This window comes from Zalophus californianus, chromosome 15 (assembly GCF_009762305.2).
Source record: "Zalophus californianus isolate mZalCal1 chromosome 15, mZalCal1.pri.v2, whole genome shotgun sequence".
Lineage (NCBI taxonomy): Eukaryota > Metazoa > Chordata > Mammalia > Carnivora > Otariidae > Zalophus > Zalophus californianus.
Genome location: NC_045609.1, coordinates 67,006,634 through 67,029,995, shown reverse-complemented (window position 1 = coordinate 67,029,995; position 23,362 = coordinate 67,006,634). Strand labels below are relative to the sequence as shown.

The window sequence follows — 23,362 nt, the reverse complement described above, 5'->3', positions numbered from 1 at the left end:
GTGGGGAGGAAAGGAGATCTGACTCTCATAAGAGAACCAGGCATCATTAATCCAGAGACCAATTTCGTCCAGTAAAGAACTGGAACAGTTGAGACCAGGAAGCCTCCTCTCTCCAGGTTCTGCCCAGTAACTATGGTATTGGAATCTTCATCAGAAGGACCAGTAGTTACAGAAGGTAGAATTTTGCTCTGGCTCTGTCATTACTTATGAACATGACTTGAGTTTTCTGAGTTCCACTCTCCTAATCTCAAAACCTATGAGGCAGCAAGAAGCTCATTCAGTGATTATCAAACATTACTCTCTGGTGCATAGTTTATGGCAAGAAAGAACCAAGGTAAATATCTGTGGGTTTATGACACAGATTTAAGTTAACTATGGCAAAGAATAGAGCTCCTTTGACATATTAACTTTTATTTATACAATTAAGGCAAATTATTTCTTGCACATTGTAATAAATCAGGGTTTAATTTAAAATAATTCTTACATACAAAATGTCTAAAAATACACACATCCTCCTGGAGGCTGAAAGAATAGCCTTTTCTAGCTCACCACTTCATATCTAAAATTTGGGAAGCTCAAGGCTACCATTATCTTTCAAGGTCTCTTCTAGACCCTAAATCTCGTGGGTGTTCTTAATTTGGAAACAGATAACTCCTGTTTTTCCCTCAAACCCACTTTTTCTTCTCTTGTCTTGATATTCCAGTCTAAACATTGTTATTTGCAAAGTTATGTTAATAATACACTAGAATTATTTAAATTACTTTAGTAGTTCCCTATGCAAAAATCATCCTGCATTAATAAAATCCCTTTCTTTCTGGCCACACTGTCTCCAAATGCCTCACCTAAGGATCAAACGTTACTCTAAAAAGGTAAATAAAAGATATTTTCTCCACATGCTTTCTTTTTCCAAAAGCATACCATTATTGTATCTCAGTATTCATACCAGCTAGTCTATTTCTTCTCTACAGTAAGCTGTTGGGGAAAAAAATGTGGATAGAATTGCTATTTGTTATTTTAATCCTCTTGGTCATGCTAATATAGTTATATAATAACTAGAGGACGTTTTATCAGTAAACTTTTTTTTCATTGCTTAAGTAGCCATTGAGGAGCTGAGGATTAAACCGATTGAGACATTATGTTGATATTGTAAAGTTCTAGTATTCTGTAGTACCAATACTGCATTCTACGATTGGAGTTGCTAGAAATAATTAGCATTCTTTATTCCAGCCTCCAAATTTAAGTGTGGCCTGGATTACTTATAGAGGCCAAGGGAAAGGACTCCTTTGTTTGAAACAACTGAGGCAACTCTTGTCACCACAGAAATCATAACCATATGATTCCTGGGATAGAAAGTTATGAGGTACAGCCTCAGAAAACCGAATCACCCAAATATTGTTAAAAGAAAAGTATAAGCCCTAGGTGAAATGGCATCAAAGATGTGTCTTTTGGGCATTTCATGTGACAAATGAATTTTACAGGAAAGGGAGTGCTAATAACAGAACACAACTCTCATCAACACACTTTTAGAGGAATAATTACACAGCAAATATGGCAGTTAATCTGAAGGGGAACCCATATCTTTGTCCTTAAAACTTGGCTATCAATATATATTCATCATTGCATGTCAAATTAAAACACTTTGAAACAAGACCCCAAAACAACTTTCATTAGTTAATGTAATATTAGTTCATATTGATAAATCAGTGACTGTCCATTGACTCCAACTACATGTTAGATCTTCCTTGATGGCAAGAAAGAATTAATGAGAGGGGCGGAGCAAGATGGCAGAGGAGTAGGAGACCTGGATTTCGTCTGGTCTCAGGAATTCAGCTGAATGGGGATCAAACCATTCTGAACACCTACGAACTCAATAGGAGATCAAAGAGGAGAGTAGCAACAACTCTCTGAACAGAGAAGCGACCACTTACTGGAGGTAGGACGTGTGGAGAAGTGAATCCAAGGCGATATTCGGGAGGATAGACGGCGGGGGAGGGGGCCTCTGTCAGCCACTTCTGGCAAGTGATAGAGCCACGGAGCACAAAATCGGGACTTTTAGAAGTTGGCTCCACTGAGGGACATTGCTCCAGTGGCTAAGCGGGAGGTATCGCGGGACAGTGTGGTCTCAGGACCCTCGGGGTCACAGAAAGACCATGGGTGCCTGAGTGCGGCAGAGCTCCCAGGTATCAGAGCGGGGAAGCCGGCTGCAGAGACAGAGCCGAGGCTCGGGCTCGCAGCTCGGGGTGGCCATAAACCGTGATCCGCGGCCCAGTCAGGCCACTGGTCCTCCACCAGCGACCCAACAAGCGGCAGAGCTGGGGAGACTCCCCTTCCTCCCCCGGGAGGAGCGGCACGGGAGTGCACCGCAGGGATCTGCTGGGTTTGGAGACTCCACACGGGGTCGGGTGCCAGAGATAGAAACACTCGGTCACAGTCCGGGTGAGCAGAGTGCGGCCGGAGACCGGGGAGAAGGGAGTGACTGCTTTTCTCTGGGGGCGCACTGAGGAGTGGGGCCCCGAGTTCTCAGCTCCTCCGGGCAGAGATTGAGAGGCCACCATTTTCACTCTCATCCACCAAAGCTGTACCGAGAGTTTGCAGGGAACAAAAGCTCCCGAGAGCAAACACGAACAGATTCCTTAGCCTGGACAGGCAAGGGTGGGGCAATTCCGCCTCTGGCAAAGACATTTGGGAAACACGGCAACAGGCCCCTCCCCCAGAAGATCAGCATGAACAGCCAGCCAAGACCAAGTTTACCAATCAAGAACGGGAGAACTCCAGTGCTAGGGGAATACTGCACATAGAATTCATGGTTTTTTTACCATGATTCATTAGTTTTTCAAAGTTAAATTTTTTAACTGTTTTTTTTTAATTTTTCTTTGTCCCTTTTTCAACCAACATCTTATCAATCCCTTTTTTAAAAAAATAACATTTTTATTTTTCATTTTCAGAGTCATATTTTATCCCTTCATAGTAGTTACCCTTATTTTTGGCATATATATATAAGTTGTTCTCTCTTTAAAATTTTGAGATACAGTTTCTTCTAACAGATCAAAATATATGTTAATCAGTAGTGTATGGCTTTGTTCTAGTCTCCTGCCTGATAACATTCTCTCCCTTTTTTTCTCCTTTTCTTTTTTTTTTTTAAATCTTCTTCTTTCTTTTTTCAAATAACTTCTTATCAATTCCTTTTATAAAATCTTTTATAATTTTCACCTTTACGGTCATCTTCCATCCCTTCATTGTATCAACCCTTATTTTGTACATATATAAGTCTTTCTTTCTTTAAAATTTTAGGAGGCACTTTCTTCTAACAACCAAAATACACCCAAAATCTAATGTGTGGCACTGATCTATGCACCAGCCTGATCATATTTGATCATATTCTGTTTTTTTAATTTTGTTCTGTTTTTGTTTGTTTTTATCTTTTTCTTTTTTTCTCTCTTTCTTTTTTCTTTCTTTCCCTTTCTTTTCCCATGGTTTCAGGTCTTTTCTGATTTGTTTAGAGTATATTTGCTGGGGACATTGTTAACCTGTGAGCATTTTGTTCTCTCATTCATCTATTCTCCTCTGGACAAAATGACAAGATGAAAATAATCACCTCAGCAAAAAGAATAAGAGTTAGTACCGTCTGCCAGGGACCTACTCAATACGTACATTAGTATAATGTCAGACCTAGAGTTCAGAATGATGATTTTAAAGATACTAGCTGGGCTTGAAAAAAGCATGGAAGTTATTAGAGACACCCTTCCTGGAGAAATAAAAGAACTAAGATCTAACCAAATTGAAATCAAAAAGGCTATAAATGAGGTGCAATAAAAAAATGGGGGTACTAACTGCGAGGATAAATGAGGCAGAAGAGAGAATTAGTGATATAGAAGACCCAATGATGGAAAATAAAGAAGCTGAGAAAAAAAGGGACAAACAACTACTGGATCACGAGGGCAGAATTCGAGAGATAAACGATACAATAAGACAAAACAACATTAGAATAATTATGATCCCAGAAGAAGAAGAAAGAGAGAGAGGGGCAGAAGGTATATTGGAGCAAATAATAGCAGAGAACTTCCCTAATGTGGGGAAGGAAACAGGCATCAAAATCCAGGAGGCACAGAGAACCACTCTAAAAATCAATAAAAATAGGTCAACACCCCGACATCTAAGTAAAACTTACAAGTCTCAGAGACAAAGAGAAAATCTTGAAAGCAGCTCAGGAGAAGAGATATATAACCTATAATGGTAGAAACATTAGATTGGGAACACAACTATCCACAGAGACCTGGCAGGCCAGAAAGGACTGGCATGATCTTCAGAGCACTAAACGAGAAAAATATGCAGCCAAGAATACTATATCCAGCTAGGCTATCATTGAAAATAGAAGGAGAGGTAAAAAGCTTCCAGGACAAACAAAAACTAAAGGAATTTGCAAACATGAAACCAGCCCTCCCAAGAAATATTGAAAGGGGTCCTCGAAACAAGGAGGGACCCTAAAAGAAGCATAGACCAGAAAGGAACACAGACAGTATACAGTAACAGTCACCTTACAGGCAATACAATGGCACTAAATTCATATCTTTCAATAGTTACCCTGAATGTAAATGGGCTAAATGCCGCAAACAAAAGACACAGGCTATCAGATTGGATTAAAAAACAAGACCCATTGATATGCTGTCTGAAAGAGCCTCATTTTAGACCGAAAGACACCCACACATTGAAAGTGAGGGTGTGGAAAACGATTTCCCATGCTAATGGACACCAAAAGAAAGCTGGGGTGGCAATCCTTATATCAGACAAATTAGATTTTAAATGAAAGACTGTAATAAGAGATGAGGAAGGACACTATATCCTACTTAAAGGGTCTATCCAACAAGAAGATCTAACAATTGTAAATATCTATGCCCCTAACATGGGATCAGCCAATTATATAAGGCAATTAATAACAAAAGCAAAGAAACACATTGACAACAATACAATAATAGTGGGGGACTTTAACACCCCCCTGACTGAAATGGACAGTTCATCTAAGCAAAAGATCAACAAGGAAATAAAGTCTTTAAATGACACACTGGACCAAATGGACTTCACATACATATTCAGAATATTCCATCTCAAAGCAACAGAATACACATTCTCCTCTAGTGCCCATGGAACATTCTCCAGAATAGATCACATCCCAGGTCACAAATCAGGTCTCAACCAGTACCAAAAGATTGGGATCATTCCCTGCATATTTTCAGACCACAATGCTTTGAAATTAGAACTCGTTCACAAGAGGAAATTCAGAAAGAACTCAAATACACGGAGGCGAAAGAGCATCCTACTAAAGAATGAATGGGTCAACCAGGAAATTAAAGAAGAATTTAAAAAATTCATGGAAACCAATGAGAATGAAAACACAACTGTTCAAAATCTTTGGGAGGCAGCAAAGGCAGTCCTAAGAGGAAAGTATATAGCAATACAAGCCATTCTCAAGAAACAAGAAAGGTCTCAAATACACAACCTGACCCTATACCTAAAGGAGCTAGAGAAAAAAACAGCAAATAAAGCCTAAACCCAGCAGGAGAAGAGAAATAATAAAGATCAGAGCAGAAATCAATGAACTAGAAACCAAAAGAACAGTAGAACAGATCGACGAAACTAGGAGCTGGTTCTTTGAAACAATTAACAAGATTGATAAACCCCTGGCCAGACTTATCCAAAAGAAAAGAAAAATGACCCAAATCAACAAAATCATGAATGAAAGAGGAGAGATCACAACCAACATCAAAGAAATACAAACAATTATAAGAACATATTATGAGCAACTCTATGCCAGCAAATTAGATAACCTGGAAGAAATGGGTGCATTCCTAGAGATGTATAAACTACCAAAATTGAACCAGGAAGAAATAGAAAACCTGAGCGGACCTATAACCACTAAGGAAATTGAAGAAGTCATCAAAAATCTCCCAACAAACAAAAGCCCAGGGCCACATGGCTTCCCAGGGGAATTCTACCAAACTTGTAAAGAAAAATTAATACCTATTCTCCTGAAATTGTTCCAAAAAATAGAAATGGAAGGAAAACTTCCAAACTCATTTTATGAGGCCACCATTACCTTGATCCCAAAACCAGACAAAGACCCCCTCAAAAAGGAGAATTACAGACCAATATCCTTGATGAACATGGATGCAACAATTCTCACCAAAATACTAGCCAATAGGATCCAACAGTACATTAAAAGGATTATTCACCATGACCAAGTGGGATTTATCCCTGGGCTGCAAGGTTGGTTCAACATCTGTAAATCAATCAATGTGATACAATATATTAACAAAAGAAAAAACAAGAATCCTATGATCCTCTCAATAGATGCAGAAAAAATATTTGACAAAGTACAGCATCCTTTCTTGATGAAAACTCTTCAGAGTATAGGGATAGAGGGTACATACCTCAATATCATAAAAGCCATCTATGAACAACCTACAGCAAATATCATTCTCAATGGGGAAAAGCTGAGAGCTTTCCCCCTAAGGTCAGGAACGTGGCAGGGATGTCCACTCTCACCACTGCTATTCAACATATTATTAGAAGTCCTAGCCACAGCAATCAGACAACAAAAAGAAATCAAAGGCATCCAAATCAGCAAAAAGGAAGTCAAACTCTCACTCTTTGCAGATGATATGATAGTGTATGTGGAAAACCCAAAAGACTCCACCCCAAAACAGCTAGAACTCCTACAGGAATTCAGTAAAGTGGCAGGATATAAAATCAATGCACAGAAATCAGTGGCATTCCTATACACCAACAACAAGACAGAAGAGAGACAAATTAAGGAGTCGATCTCATTTACAATTGCACCCAAAACCATGAGATACCTAGGAATAAATTTAACCAAAGAGGCAAAGGATCTGTTTTCAGAAAACTATAAAATACTCCTGAAAGAAATTGAGGAAGACACAAAGAAATGGAAAAACGTTCCGGGCTTTTGGATTGGAAGAACAAATATTGTGAAGATGTCAATGTTACCTAGAGCAATCTACACATTTAATGCAATCTCTTTCAAAATACAATCAACTTTTTTCAAAGAAATGGAACAAATAATCCTAAAATTTTATGGAACCAGAAGAGACCCCAAATAGCCAGAGGAATGTTGATAAAGAAAAGCAAAGCTGGCGGCATCACAATTCTGGACTTCCAGCTCTATTACAAAGCTGTCATCATGAAGACAGTATGGTACTGGCACAAAAACAGACACATAGATCAATGAAACAGAATAGAGAGCCCAGAAATGGACCCTCAACTCTATGGTCAACTAATCTTTGACAAAGCAGGAAAGAATTTCCAATGGAAAAAAGACAGTCCCTTCAACAAATGGTCTTGGGAGAATTGGATAGCCACATGCAGAAGAATGAAACTGGACCATTTCCTTACTTCACACACAAAAAGAGACTCCAAATGGTTGAAAGACCTAAACGTGAGACAGGAGTCCATCAAAATCCTAAAGGAGAACACAGGCAGCAACCTCTTTGACCTCAGCCACAGCAACTTCTACCTAGAAACATCGCCAAAGGCAAGGGAAGCCAGGGCAAAAATGAACTATTGGGATTTCATCAAGATAAAAAGCTTTTGCACAGCAAAAGAAACAGTCAACAAAACCAAAAGTCAACCGACAAAATGGGAGAAAATATTTGCAAAGGACATATCAGATAAAGGGCTAGTATCCAAAATCTATAAACAACTTATCAAACTCAACACCCAAAGAACAAATAATCCAATCAAGAAATGGTCAGAAGACATGAACAGACATTTTTCCAAAGAAGACCTCCAAATGGCCAACAGATACATGAAAAAGTGCTCAACCTCGCTCGGCATCAGGGAAATCCAAATCAAAAGCTCAATGAGAGACCACATCACACCAGTCAGAATGGCTAAAATTAACAAGTCAGGAAATGACAGATGTTGGCGAGGATGCGGAGAAAGGGGTACCCTCCTACACTGTTGGTGGGAATGCAAGCTGGTGCAACCGCTCTGGAAAACAGTATGGAGGTTCCTCAAACAGTTGAAAATAGAGCTACCATACGATCCAGCAATTGCACTACTGTCTATTTACCACAAAGATACAAACATAGGGATCCAAAGGGGTACATGCACCCCAGTGTTTAAAGCAGCAATGTCCACAATAGGGAAACTGTGAAAAGAGCCAAGATGTCCATCGACAGATGAATGGATAAAGAAGAAGCGGTATTTATACACAATGGAATATTATGCAGCCAACAAAAGGAATGAGATCTTGACATTTGCAAAGACGTGGATGGAACCGGAGGGTGTTATGCTGAGTGAAATAAGTCAATCAGAGAAAGACATGTATCATATGATCTCACTGATATGAGGAATTCCTAATCTCAGGAAACAAACCAAGGTGGGGGGTGGGAGGGATGGGGTGGCTGGGTGATAGACATTGGGGAGGGTATGTGCTATGGTGAGCACTATGAATTGTGTAAGACTGTTGAATCACAGACCTGTACCTCTGAAACAAATAATACATTAGATGTTAAAAAAAAAAAAAGAAGATAGTAAGAAGGGAGAAATGAAGAGGGGGAATCGGAGGGGGAGACGAACCATGAGAGACTATGGACTCTGAGAAACAAACTGAGGGTTCTAGAGGGGAGGGTGGTAGGGGAATGGGTTAGCTTGGTGATGGGTATTAAAGAGGGCACATTCTACGTGGAGCACTGGGTGTTATACACAATGAATCATGGAACACTACATCAAAAACTAATGATGTAATGTATGGTGATCAATATAACATAATAAAATAAAATAAAATACAAAGAATTAAAGGAAGATGTCTAAAGAACGAAAGGAAAGCATAAAAATGAAATTTCACTAAATAGAAAATATTTTAAGACTTTATTTATTTATTTGAGAGAGACAGAAAGAGAGAGAGCACATGAGAGGGGTGGGAGGGAGAGGGAGAAGCAGACTCCCTGCTGAGCAGGGAGCCTGACTTGGGCCTTCATCCCAGGATCCTGAGCTGAAGGCAGATGCTTAATGGACAGAGCCACTCAGGCACCCCAGTAGAAAATATTAATAAAGAGATTATAATCTGATAAAAAAAGAATACAATATATTCCAGAGTTTAAAATACAATAACTAATATTTTAGAAAATAGAGCAAATTTGAGATGGCAGATTGACAAATAGAAAGGAAAAAGAAATGAAGAAAAATAAAACAGAATACCATCAGAGTATGAGAGTATTAGAAGGAGAAAAGAGACAAAGGGAATAAAGAATATTTGGATAAATAATTGCTGAAAACCTTCCAACTCTGAAGAAAATCAATCTTCAAAATCAAGAATGTCAATAGACTTCAAGTAGGAAAACTCAAATGTAACCATACCTAGAGATACTATAATCAAAGGGTCAGAAGAAAAGGACAAAAAGAATCTTGAAAGCAGCAATACATACATTCAATTCATTATACGCTAGAGATTCTCAATGCGATTAACAGCAGGCTTGATAGAAAACATGGAGGTAGAAAGACAGTGGGAGGATATATTCAAAGGACTGAAAGAAAACCACTATAAACTAAATATTTTATATGCACGAAAATCTTTCAAAAATGAGTCAGAAATGAAGATATTCCCAGATAAATACTGAAGCAATTTGTTACTAGCAGACTTCACCCATACCTAAATAAATAAATAAATAAGCAAACAAATAAAAATTTAAAAAAATCCTTTAGAATGAAATATAGAGCACCAGATATCCACTCAAGTTCACATGGAAAAAATAAAGACTATTGGTAAAAGTAAATGTCAGTAAATATAAGAAACATCATGAATATATCTGAGTCTTCTATGTTATTTAAAATATAGCTAAATCCAGAAAAAATATAATATTATATTGATATAACCTACAAAGAGGTAACATGTGGGATAGTAATAACACAAAAGAGAAAGAGAATAAAGCTATATTGGAGAGAAACATTTTTGTACACAATTGAAATTAAATTGGTAGCATTCTAAATAAATTGTTTTAAGAAGTTAACTGCAATTTCTAAGACAAATGTTAATTTAAAATGAACATGGTAAAGAAAAAACAAAGGAATTAAAATGGTACACTAGAAAATATGTACTTAATATAAACAAGGCAATAAAAAGGAATAAAAAGATGCACAGGAAACAAAAAGCAAAATGGCAGAAACAACTCCACCCATATCCAACATAACATTGAATTGGAATGGATTAAATATTACAATTAAAAAGTAGAGATCATTTTTTTAAATTCCAACAATATGCTGTATAAAAGAGACCCACTTTAGATTTGGAGACAAAAATGCATTGAAGGATGGAAAATTAAATATATATATATATATATATATATATATATATATATACATGTAAAATGTAAACAGCAACTTTAAGAGACCTGGAGTAGCTAAAATAATGTCAGACAAAGTAAACCTTCAGGGGAAAAGAAATGTTTCTAGGACAAGGAATACATCGTATAATGATAAAAAGAGCCCATCTATCAGTAAGACAGCAATTATAACCAGATACATACCTAATAGTGCCTTAAAATACACAGAGCAAAAATTTACTGATTTGAATTGAGAAATAAAAATTTAGCAATAATGGTTAGAGGTATCAATACCTACTTCCCATAATTGACAAAATATCTAGTCATAACACCAACAAGGAATTAGGAGGCTTGACGAACACTGTTAACCAATAAGACTGAACAAATCTATACAAAAATCAATCATAGCGACTGTTTTTCTCAATGGCACATAAAACATTTTCCAGAATAGAGAATATGCTAGGCCATAAAACAAACCTCAATAAATTTAAAATATTGAGCTCATATAATATAGTTTTTCTGACCACAATGAAGTTAGAAATCAGTAACATATACTTAGAATAGCCACAAATATGTGGAAATTATATATGCCCCCATATAACCAATGGGTCAAGGAAGAAAGTAAAAGGAAATTTTAAAAATACTTCAAGATAAATGAAAATGAAGATAAAACACACCAAAACTTTTGAGATGCTTTGACATCACTGCTTGGAGGCAAACTGATAGCTACAAATGCCAATTTTTTTAAAAGTAGTATTTGAGAGAGTTTTCTACCTTCAAATACTAGGAAGGGAAAATTAATCCCAGAAAAAGCAAATGGAAATAAGTAATTCTGATTAGAACAGAAATAAATGAAATACAGTATTTCCTCACACACATTCTTTTTAGAAACAGAAGCTTTCCAAATGATTCTAGTGTATATCCAGCATAAAGAACAATTGGCTGTGTCAGGTCTATTTCATGAATAAGATCAACACTATCCATTCAAAGTCCATCAACTGAGAGAAGGGAAAGGATAACCCCAAAGACTACTATTTTACCACATTAAGAATCAGTTAAAGTAAAAATGAGGTAAATCCACTGTTTCAAGGTGAACAAATTTGGACCACCCTTCCTCTTGGTGTGTTTGCATATTCCACCCAGTGGGGGCCCTCACACCCCCTCTTACGAAGAATAAAATTTCCATGGATTCCAATTAAATGATTCAGAAAGTCAGAGAGTTGGGAGTGTGAGCTCAGAAAAATTTCTTTGTTCCTGTCCCACTTGCTCTCAAGAAGTTATAGTGTCTATACTAAACATTAGATGATGAAAGCAGGACTTCATTCTAGGGTCTGCCTTGATAACTTATCTTCCCGTACAGATGTCCTTGTCTGTAAATTCACACTGCCTCACATTCTCTTGAATTAGAATATATTTTTAATGTCAACTTGTAGGTTTTTTTCTGAAGCAAAAATACATTGCCAGCTTCATGACTATACACATTGGGACATTAACTTGATGTCTGTGGGCTAGTCTCATCTCCAAGTAGAAGAGTATGTCAGAGCAAAATAAAAAACCAAGGGGAAAAAAAAGTTTAGCTTTGAAATAACACCCAGAGATATGTCTACATATTTCAGGAAGGAAGGACTGTTTCAGAGACCCATACCATGTAACAAAGATACTTTTGACTTTTGAAAGAGGGTTCAGCTTTATTTTAACTCACAATTAATTTAACCAGCATCTGAACCAACACGGACAGGTAGCTCAGCACAATTAAAAATACTCTTCACTTGTTCTCAGGGCAAGAGGGTGATAAGGAATTTACAAATCCACATAACCACTTACTTGTCCCTTTTTCTTCTGAACGTGCTTTGACCTGTTTACCAAAGGAGGTCAAATGGGGAAATAGGGATCCCTAATGAGAGGTATTTACATCCTATAAAACCCATGGAACCAAACACATAGTAGATGCTTAACACTTAAGATACTAGAACTATAGAATATTTCAGGGTGAAGTCATAGCAGAAATTGTTTAAATCAACTGATTTTGCTGATGAAGTATATGTAAAACAAAACAGATGAAGGTAGTGACACAAAAACTCGAAGCATTCCCCATTTGACTGAATAGTTTGTGGAAAACAATGGGCTTTCATCCCTACTTAACACAAATTGAGGATGCTGACCCTGAGGAATGTCCTACAAACCAAACCGAATTCTCCAATTACAACTGAAAGATAAAATGGGGTTCATTAGTTTACACCTTTGTCAGCCCCATACTTTAACTTCAATGGTGAGTATTCATGGTTCTATGTTTAGGACTAGAGAAGATAGATGCCCAAACAGAGAATTATGCATAATCCTCAAGAACTAAGATTAATGTTTGAGAAAGGAGGTTCAAGCAACTTATCTCAGGCATAGTGGTCAAAGATCCAGAAACTTGCCACTTGAAAGAATAAATTCCTTTTTTTCCTAAAGATTTTATTTTTTATTTATTTGAGAGAGAGAGAGAGAGAGATAGCAAAAGAGCATGAGAGAGCACAAGCAGAGGGAGAGAGAGAAGCAGGCTTCCCACTGAGCAAGGAGCCAGATGCAGGTCTTGATGCCAGGACCCTGGCATCATGACCTGAGCCAAAGGCAGACGCTTAACCAACTGAGCCACCCAGGCACCCCAAGAATAAATTCCTACAAGAATTAGCAGCCAGAGAACTGGGAGCTGCATATGACTCAGGTCTTCACAAATTGTTGTTTGTATGTTAGATTAGGAAGTGAAATTTTATGATCCCAAATGAAATATATACAAGGATGTTGATGTAACAGAGTATCTCTCTCTATATAAGGAATGTATTTTTTGCCATAAATATAAGAGAATAGCTATCAAAAGGTAGTACTTATCAATATGTACCACAGGGTTTGGATTATCCCTCTGTTTCCTACTTCCCCAATCCAATGACTATTTATTGTGTGGTATTGATAGGTCTAAAAACATTTGGTTGGATAGCAGGATACACCACTGCATCTTTTCAGGTTTCTGATTTTTGAAGCCGATGAGGCAAATGGAGAGGCTTATTCAACTTGGTCTTGGTCAACAAGAATTTTACTTGGTAAAGAAGCAAATACTGAACTGGCAGGAAGGGCTAATTGCAAACTCAAAGTAACAAAACGTTATTGTGTTGAATGTCTACTTATACCTTAGTAGTGATTTATGTGTGCTGTTTTACACTCTCCTTATACAAATCTAGCGAGGGGGTATCCTCACCTCATCGTTTGACACTGGAACTGAAGTTTATAATGGAGTTTATATTAAAGTCATTAAATGTAATGTTCATTAAATATAATGAAGTTTATATTAAAGTCACTTTAGCGGTGTCATTCCACTACATTTGAGCCTAAACTTGATCACTGCCTTTCTGATTTCAAGCCTGTGCTCTTCCTTTGCACTGCGGAAGCCAAGATTTACTGACTTTGCCGCTCAAGTCAATTAATATTTCCAAGTAAGTTTTTGATTAAAAGAATAGAAAGTTTACCTCCTTCCTCCTTTTGTTTCCATCTACTACCTGATTAATAGTATCATCAAGAGGAATGCTTCATTCATAGCGTATAATCACATCGTTTCCAAATTTCAGATAGTATTTTAGGACTGCCTGAAGTGTTGACATATCCATTTACCACTTCGATGGGGCTTAATATAGCTCATAATGTTTTATCCAGGAAGTCATGAGTTTGATGCTCTATTAGTGCTTTCTATTTTTTTTCTGGTTGCTCCAAAATTCCTATTTATATAAAAAGATATCTGTATTAATCAAAATCCACCAGTGATTCACTCTCAACACTGAGAAACTAGCAGTCTCTTCCTCATTTTATGTCATATTTTAAAGATCCAATATTATGCACCCAATGCAAAGATTTTCTAATATAGTGTTGATTAATTTTGTGAATTCCTTCAAGCTCTGCCACTCATCCTTGCTTTGACCTTGACTCTGCCTGGTCAGGCCAATTTCCATCTCACTGGATTTATATTCAAACTTTTTCTCTCTGCCTTGCCCCTATAGACTCATGACTCTATTGAGAAGTTGGCCTGATTTTTTTTTTTTTTTTTTTGCACCTCCTCTTGACTATGAGCTACATCCATTTCATTTCATTCCCGGACTTTGCTCATCATGCTGGTAAAAATAAGAATCAGACACATGACTCACAGAATACCACCAACTATGAAAGCCAGCAAGGCACTCATACCTGGTATGGTTAGGACTTAGGAATCAGGCAGTGTGTGAAAGTCATTTTCAGAAAGACACTTAAGTCACCTAAGGATCAGAATTATCATGTGAAAAAATGAAGGTATCAGTAAATGTTTAATGGCATTGATATAAGAAATAACTGAAAAATGTGCTAATGTTCATATTATAGTACTAGTCAAGAAATAAAGTTATGTGCTGTTATTAAGATATATTACTCTATTATTATCTCTACAAGTAGAGCAGAGTCATTAAATCAATCCCAAACACTCTTCATCTTAGCTCCTTCTGGACTATATAAGGTGGTTCTGGCTAGCTGTTCTGTCCTGCCCTGTGATCTCATCTAGGATCTGTTTCTGTCAGTTGTGGCTGGAGACTGCTGTGTATATTAATAGAAAAGCAGCTCTTAGAAACCCATGAGACCTAAATAAATAACTTAAACAATGGAAAAATGAAAGCAGTTTTTTGGAATTTTTTTATCTAAACTGAACTTTGTTACAGGGACCTGCATTCAAGAAGTGTGCCCAAAAAAGACTGATACCAGCACACAGCTTAAGAGATATCCAGCGAATGAGAGACATTAGATCCTACTGATAACGGCTTTGAAGGTAACAATATTTGGTCTGTCAGAGCAGCGCGTAGAATGAATGCAGAGAACCTCAGCCTTGAAGGCTTCTGAAATAAGGCTTACTAAGATCTTTTCAGAAACACTTGTGTTCTCCTGTGCCGTTCATTTAAACTCCTCACACCTATCCCTTGTTCACTAATTTATATCTGTCACTATTTATTCCTTACTGACATTCTTTTGAGGTCTTTGATGATTCTCTGGTCTTAAAATCATCTTGTTTTTCCCTTCCTTTTTCACCTAGTAAATAACAAGTTCTTTCTATTCTCATATTCTGCTCTCTCAAGTACATGCATATCCTTGGGTGCCCTGATCTGAGAAAGTAGTAGATAAAACTAATAAAAACTAGAGTCAAAGAGCCATGCATAGTGAGTAAGTAGGATGAATAAGAACCTTGATTGAGCAGATGAAAGGTTAAATTCTTTCATCCCCAAAGCACAAAGTCCAAGAGAATTTACAGGAGGATTTCCCTGTGAATAAAACATTGCTTGAAAGTAGAGAGAATGCTGTGTTATGTTTGTGGTCATTTGGCCTGGCATAGATAGAGACAGACAAGGTATAGATTGGTACTCAGGGAGTGTGTTTTTACCACAGAAAATTCATCAGCTAGATTTTAGTAGAGGCTAAAGCCCTATCAAAAGCTTGAGAAGAGCCAAGTAGCAGACTGAAGGGTAGGTGCCTTGGAATCAACAAATCTAGTTTTGAGTTAGAGTCTGCCACTTAACTAGCTTTATGAAAAGGAGCAAACTTTTATCTCCTCTCTGAGCTACAGTTTCCTCCTTAGTGAAATGTAGTTACTATTAATACCCAAATTGAAGATTTTAAAGGAGATACTGATGAAAGTACTTCATTAACTGTAAGTATTAAGTGGACAGTATATTGGTTTGTAAAAGAACAGATGTTGACATGTTAGAGGTTGTTTTTCTGATGTGGTCAGTGAAGGAGGCCTTAACACCTGTCCTTGGGCTTTACAGTCCTACCCCAATGTAGGAATACTCATGTTTCATACTTTCTTAGGCTAGGCAAATATTTTGTAATACTCTACAAGGCTGGAATATGAATAAAAACACAAGCAAACAAGCAAGGATACAAGGTTTGTCCCGGAAATTTCCGGGACAAAACAGTTTATATGGAGAGGGAAGCTTTGATTTTTGGCAAAACAAAATGATGCTCAGACACTTTAGGGTATGATGGATAAACAGGTAATTTCATCATGAAACATTATCAAGACCTGCCCCATCTCAAACACTTTCTTTTGTTTACAGAATAAGGGGTAGACTAAGAAGATAGATCACATATTCTCCCAAAAGTCAGAATTCTGACCTTTATACCATGGGACAAAACTGTTGTTTTTCTTTTCAGGAGTCACCTAGAATCTCTCTCTCTCCTCTTTTGTTCTAGTTTCTGATAAATTTTGCCACTGAATAGCAGTGAAGTTTGCTGACTACAGATAGAGCTGATTTCAATAGGAGGTAACAGTTTCAGCACAGAGAGAAATTGAGAAGGAAAAAAAAAGTTTTGGCTTTTAAAAAAGGACTATTCCCTTCACTGTTGTTTAGCTGAAGTTGGGGAATCCTAGCAGCCCATAATGGAGGAGTCTGTCCAGTTGGATTTCTAAATTTCAGGTGATTGGCCTCTTATAATTACTCCTGGGAACTCATTCAACCATAGAAAGGAACTAAATGTTAGGGAGTCTTCCTTGTTGCAATATTTCTGTGTTGCATTTACTTGTTAAGATTTCTTCTTGATTACACTAAAAAAATCACTTAAAATTTTTAAAGTGAGAAAAATAAATTAAGAGGTTGTTTGTCATTAGGAGGAAAGCTTAGGAGGAAGCAGTGGAAGAATATCCTTTAAAAAATAACAAAAACAAGAGGAATATAGGAGGAAAAAGTAACAATGACTACGATTAAGAACTAATCTGAGGAGTCAGCAGTAGTCCAGATCAATAGCAAATTTCCTCCCTTTTACTGGGCTCTCCCTGAGCTGTGATGTATCTGGAGATTTTGATTTTCATGACCTCTATAGAGTTGATCTAGTCTCAGGCAGTTGGACTTCAAATTTATATTTAATCCATGAAGAATGTTTACTGTCATCCTTTTATTTATATAATGAGGGTTTGAATACAAGCCAGCCTGGTTGGAGGGCAACTGGAGAAGTGGTTTGACCTTGTTCCACACTGTAAGATAGTGTTGCTTTCTTGAAAACCCCCATGCCCTCCCTCCCCACTTCTGCCTCCCTCTATGACTAACAGTTGTTGAAACCTGGATCCTCAGAAAAATGGATTTCTGAAACTAACAAGAGGGTAGACCGGCAGCCACAAGGTAACGCTACAGTCTCCAGAGCCAAAAGAGAATAAGACTGTTCCTTCCTATAGGTCAACAGCAGGGATTCTAATTGAATGTTACACATTTAAAAGCATTATATGCATTCTGGGGGTACTTTGAGAGATGGATTACAAAAGAAGAGTGACATTTTAAGTATTACTTGCTTCATGTCATAGGAACTTCAGAGCCCTTACTCTCTTTATAACAGAATTAGACACATTCACACAGGTAATTGTATCATTCCAAGAAAGCTATAAACTCTGAGAATAGAAACTTTTCTCTTGTGTTCAATTGCATCTCTGGTACCTAGACCAGTACTTGATGCATAGTAGCTCTATTATTGTAGTGTTTGGTACACAGTGGCTATGCTATACATTTTTTTGATAAATGACTGTGTATATTATTGAAAATAGGCTCATTATAACATTTTGCCAGGCATTGGAAATGGCCAAATGGAAATGGCTCAAATTCAGAGGTCTGTAGATAGCTTTTATAAATAATTAGAATTATTACCACCTACCTGCTCTAAGATAAATTTTAAAAACATATGCAGAATACACAAATCAATAGAAGATATTCTGTGCTCATAGACCGGAAGAAATATGGTTAGAATGTCTATACTATGCAAAGGAAAGAACAGACTCAATGCAATCCCTGTCAAAATTCCAATGTCATTTTTCACAGAAATAGAACAATCCTTAAGTTTGTATGGAACCAAAAAAGACCCTGAATAGCCAAAGCAATCTTGAGAAAGAACAGAGTTGGAGAACACAAGCTCCCTGATTTCAAACTGTATTACAAAGCTATAGTAATTAAAATACTGTGGCATTGGGTATTAAACATATACATAGATCGATGACACAGGACAGAAAGCTCAGAAATAAACCTACATGTATATAGTTGATTAACTCATGACAAGGAGCCAAGATTGTACAATGGGGGATGGGCCTTTTCTTCAATAAGTAGTACTAGGAAAGCTGGACAGCCACACACTAAATTACACGTACACAAAAATTAACTCAAGATTGATGAAAGACTTGAACATAAGACCTGAAACCATAAAAAGTCCCTAGAAGAAAATAGGCAGTATGTTTCTTGACCTTGGTCTTGGTGATGATTTTTTTTTTTTTTTTTTTGAGAGAGAGAATGAGAGACAGAGAGCACGAGAGGGGGGAGGGTCAGAGGGAGAAGCAGACTCCCCGCCGAGCAGGGAGCCCGATGTGGGACTTGATCCCGGGACTCCAGGATCATGACCTGAGCCGAAGGCAGTCGCTCAACCGACTGAGCCACCCAGGTGCCCTTGGTGATGACTTTTTTAATCTGACATCAAGAGCAAAAGCAACAAAACCAAAAAAACAAGTAGGACTACATCAAACTAAAAAGCTTCCACAGGGCAGAAGAAAGCATGAACAAAAAAGCAACCTACTGAGTGGGAGAAAACATTTGCAAATCATGTATCTAAGAGGCTAATATCCAAAATATACAATTCAATAACAAATAAACAATCTAAAATACAGGCAGAATATCTGAATAAACACTTTTCCAAAGAAGATAGACAGTGATCACCAGTGGCTCAAGAGCTAAAAAGACATACAGATGGCAAACAGGTACAGAAAAAGGTATTCTATATCATTAGTCATGAGGAAAATATAAATCAAAATCACAATGAAATATCACTTCACACCTATTAGGATGGCTATAATCAAAAAGAAAGCAAATGTTAGTGAGATGTGAAAAAAAAGAGAGAGAGAACCTTGGTGTGCTGTTGGTGAGAATGTAATTTGGTACAACCACTTGGGAAAACAGTAAGGAGGTATCTTAAAAAAATTAAAAACAGAGCCTGGGCGACTCAGTCATTTGAGTGGCCTACTCCTTGTGTCAGCTCAGGTCATGATCTCAGGGTCCTGGGATCTGCCCCGTGTTGGGTTCCACACCTTTTTTTTAGTTGAAATAAATTTAAAAAAAATTCAAGTACTTAAAAAACTGCCAAGAGAAAGCTAGTTTGTTACATTTCTTTTTCCATAAGCATGTTTTAAGATTCTTACAACTGCTTTCTAATAGATTCTGTATTTTATAATCATACCAGTTTAGGAACATTTCTAAATACACTCCCAAGTAATAATCTAGTAATTACTGTTTTCCAGGCCATTCTTCCCATTTTCTCCTTGGGCTTCTCCTAGATTCTGTGTGTGTGTGTGTCTGTGTGTGTGTGTGTGTACACAGAAATACACATACATATGTATATTTTGAAATGTATACAAGTTGTTTCAAAATATAAACTAAGCAGTGTTGTACATCTTTGCTTACATGTCTTTCCCTCAAGCTAGTACACTCTTAAATACTGCTTATTTCAGTACTTAAATGTAACAACTTACTAAAATTGGGTGGTCTTCAGATTACATTTTTTCCTTACAGAGTAGATTTTTGTGATATTTAAATTCAAGTTTACTTTCGGATTACAAGAATGAAGAGATCTCCTGGTATCATGTAGGAATTATTCATCAGAATAATTCAGAAGCTGCAATATTCAAAGTTATGAATAAATGGAACTAGTGAATAGAATCCAGTGGTTTCAGGTGTCACCGTAATGAGTGAATTCTGTGACTCCATTTGAGTGAAAGCAGATGGGGTGGCTCAAGAACAAACACTGGGAGAAACAAAAGTAAATTTATTGTAATGATATCCTTAGAGGAAAACTTAGGAGCTTGGGAAACATAAGCAGGACTGCGACTATCCTCATTGTGCTAAGGTTAAGTTAATGAAGTTTCTCATACAAATTAGGGTAGAAAGGTAAAAACACAAGGAAGCAGAATCAGATATAACAACTTATGTTCACATCTTTTCTAAATATTCTAAGTTGAACATAAATTTCAACAGTATATAACATTATGGCTCAAATTGAATTGCCAATTTCAAGACCAAATAGTTCCAAGAGGAAGTGATGTGAAAGGATGAGAACATCGAGCTGGGTCCAGGTAGGTTGGGTGAACTGAACCATGTCTCACTCCTACAGGAGTCCCTCCTTCACTTCCTCCACAAATGCCCATAGTCTCTTCTCTCTTGAAGTGTAAATGCTCTGTCAGTTTCATTCACAAGGCCCTGAAATTTTATAGCTTTGCATAACTACAATAGTGGATGAAACAGTTTCACTGGGAACTAATGAAGCTGAAATTTGTGTTTCTAAGTTTATATTTATAATGTTGTAATGTTGTTTAAAATAGGGGTACCCAAACTGCACAAGCTTTAGTCCCACCAAAACTAGGTTCCCTCTGCCCTATTATCACATACAAACTTTTCTCATCCCAACAGCAGGGAACACAAAAAAGTACCACTGAGTGTCTTCCTGACTTCCTTCTCTACCTCTAGGCTCCCCACTCTCTTTGAATGCCCTTGGAAAGGACACAAGGAGAACATGAGATGGCAGAGTCCTCATCTTCTTAGAGTGGTTTGCCTATTTGAATAGGAGAATTAAAAGCAGAAGTATTAGAATTCTTTAGAGAGAATGTAAAGGATTAATACCTTAAGTCATGATAGAACTGCAGAACCCTATTCTTTGGGGGACAGAGTTAGATAAAAAAAAAAAATAGATGAAGTAATTTTCAGAAGGGCAAACAGAGGACTTACCAACCAAGGTTACCGGGATGTTTTAAATGGGCAGTAGAGCAAAACATACTAAATTACTGGCCTTGGCCCTTAGCAGTCAGCAAAAACTAAAATAGCAGTTGGTTTTCTTGTTTGGTTGTTTGATTTGTTTAAAATAAATCATTTATAAAAAGAGCTAACAAAACGTGTGAAACCACTAAGAGCACCGAGATAGTAAACTGAAGGTAAAAACCATCAATTTTAAGTGGAAAGAGGAAAGCAAATAGCTTCCTAACTGCCCAGTGAGATGCTGTGATCATTAATGCTGGCAGAATATTTTCAAAATTCTTCAACTTGCAAAATTGGGGTTGTGAAATCAAAAGTGGTGCCCATTGCAGGCCAGTTTTGAGTCCAGAAATTATGAATCTGTCACCCAACTCCCATTCTATCCCATTCCTACATTCACCCTCAACCACCTTAGTCTGAAATGCTCACTTATCAAACACTAAATTACCAAATAGTAATTTATACAATAGCAAACATTTGGCTGAAGAAAACAACGTGTATCCCTCCCCTTTCTACAACATGTATGCATTTATTTTCTCCATGGTTTTGCATGTTTCTTTCAAAATCATTTAGAATCTTTTTTGAACTTGTGTTTCCCATGAATTTGGAAGATCTGTGACAAAAGAACAAGCATTCTTTCTTACTACCCCCAAAAGATTCATTCAATTTAATAAATATCTATTGAACATGAATTATCTTGTGACCCATTTAGTATTGTTCTATTGAAGTGATCAGTTTCTCTTGTTATGTTCAACTTTTTGATATATTTATCCTTTATTTTCCTAGAAAGAGGCATCTTCCCAAAATAACTATTCAGTGCCTGTGACAGGTACTACAGAGATGTTAAGAAGGTCTCAGTGTCTTCAGAGAGGCTATCAATAAAGTAATAAAGTATCCATGACACAGAGATGTTAATAGCAAATCACAACCTACTTGTATTTCACGCCCTTACTCTCAGAGGCAAATTTGAGGCTGCAAATAGAGAAGAGCTATATTTTTCTCATCGTTATTTCTCCAGCATCAAAACAACACTCTAGTGCCTGACACAGAATCAGTAAGGTGTTTTGTCTTTTTTAGTTTCAGTTTTGTTTTGTTTTTGTTTTTGTTTTTAGGAACATTAATAGCACCAACTCAGTATCCATACGGAATGCAGTGGGGTACCTAAAGGTATACAGGTCATACACCATGGCCTAATGGAGGTAAGGATCTACTGAAATGGGAATAAAAGACACCAACAGACAAGAATCTTAATGTTGTTGGCTAACTTTCTGCCTTTTTGCTGCTTAGATTTTTGTTAAAGGAAAAATTTTCCATCTAGCTTCAAGGAGTGTTGTTGGAGCTAACAGCCTAGATGTGTTAGCACCTGTAAGATCTACTGGAGTTTGAATCGAGGTTATGGGCTTTGCACATTGCTTCCAGCCAGTGGCAGAGCATGGGAAGTGTTGTCAGGGTGTGGTCATATAGGACTCCTCTACCGGCAAAACTTTGCCCTGGAAACCACGCTTAAATAACATCCAACTTTTGTTTCTTCTTTCATAGACCCTGCTCTGATGCTCTATCTTAAAGCCTATTGTCAAACCTATCACCACTTTGATTTTCTATGTGCTCTCCAAATTTTCCATTTCTAGACTTTATTCTGTTCCATTGATCTGTTGTCTATTTTTTCTTTTACCTTGAGGTGAACACTGAAAGTTCCTGATATACTTGTTCTTCTTTTTTAGTTAAAGTTTTATTGAGGCAAACATACAAGTAAAGAGAATAAAGTTAACCCCAGAAATGAGTTATAGGAAGTGATCACCATTTTGCATTTCTTCATCATTTGTGCTTTCTGTTGCTGTTTTAGACTTTAGAGAAGTCTTAAGTTTACAGAAAACTTAAAAGAGAGATTTCCCATATACTCCCTGGCCCCACAAATGCAAAACTTTCCCCTGTTTTGTACCTCACCAGAATGGTATACTTGTTTTAAGTGATGAACCTACTTTGACACATCAAAATCACCTAAAGTCCACCAATTACATTAGGTTCACTCTTGATGTTGTACATTCTAAGGTTTGGACAAATGTTTAGTGACCTACATCCATAATCATTCTGTAAGTATTTTTACTGCTATTCATCCCTTCTCCCCACACACAACCACTTGTTTTTGGTTCCTTTTAAATTATGCAATTTTTTCTTCATTTATTTTGAAACCCTTGTTGGATAGGTACACCTTTT

General features: G+C 37.1%; 1 long non-coding RNA gene across 1 annotated transcript; it reads left to right on the top strand.

The window, feature by feature from the left end:
* Window positions 1-211: 211 nt before the first annotated feature.
* Window positions 212-22,348, top strand: LOC113920085. Its single transcript, XR_003519229.2, has 3 exons — window positions 212-334; window positions 15,050-15,156; window positions 22,261-22,348. It is a non-coding gene; the product is annotated as an uncharacterized LOC113920085 (long non-coding RNA).
* Window positions 22,349-23,362: the final 1,014 nt, after the last annotated feature.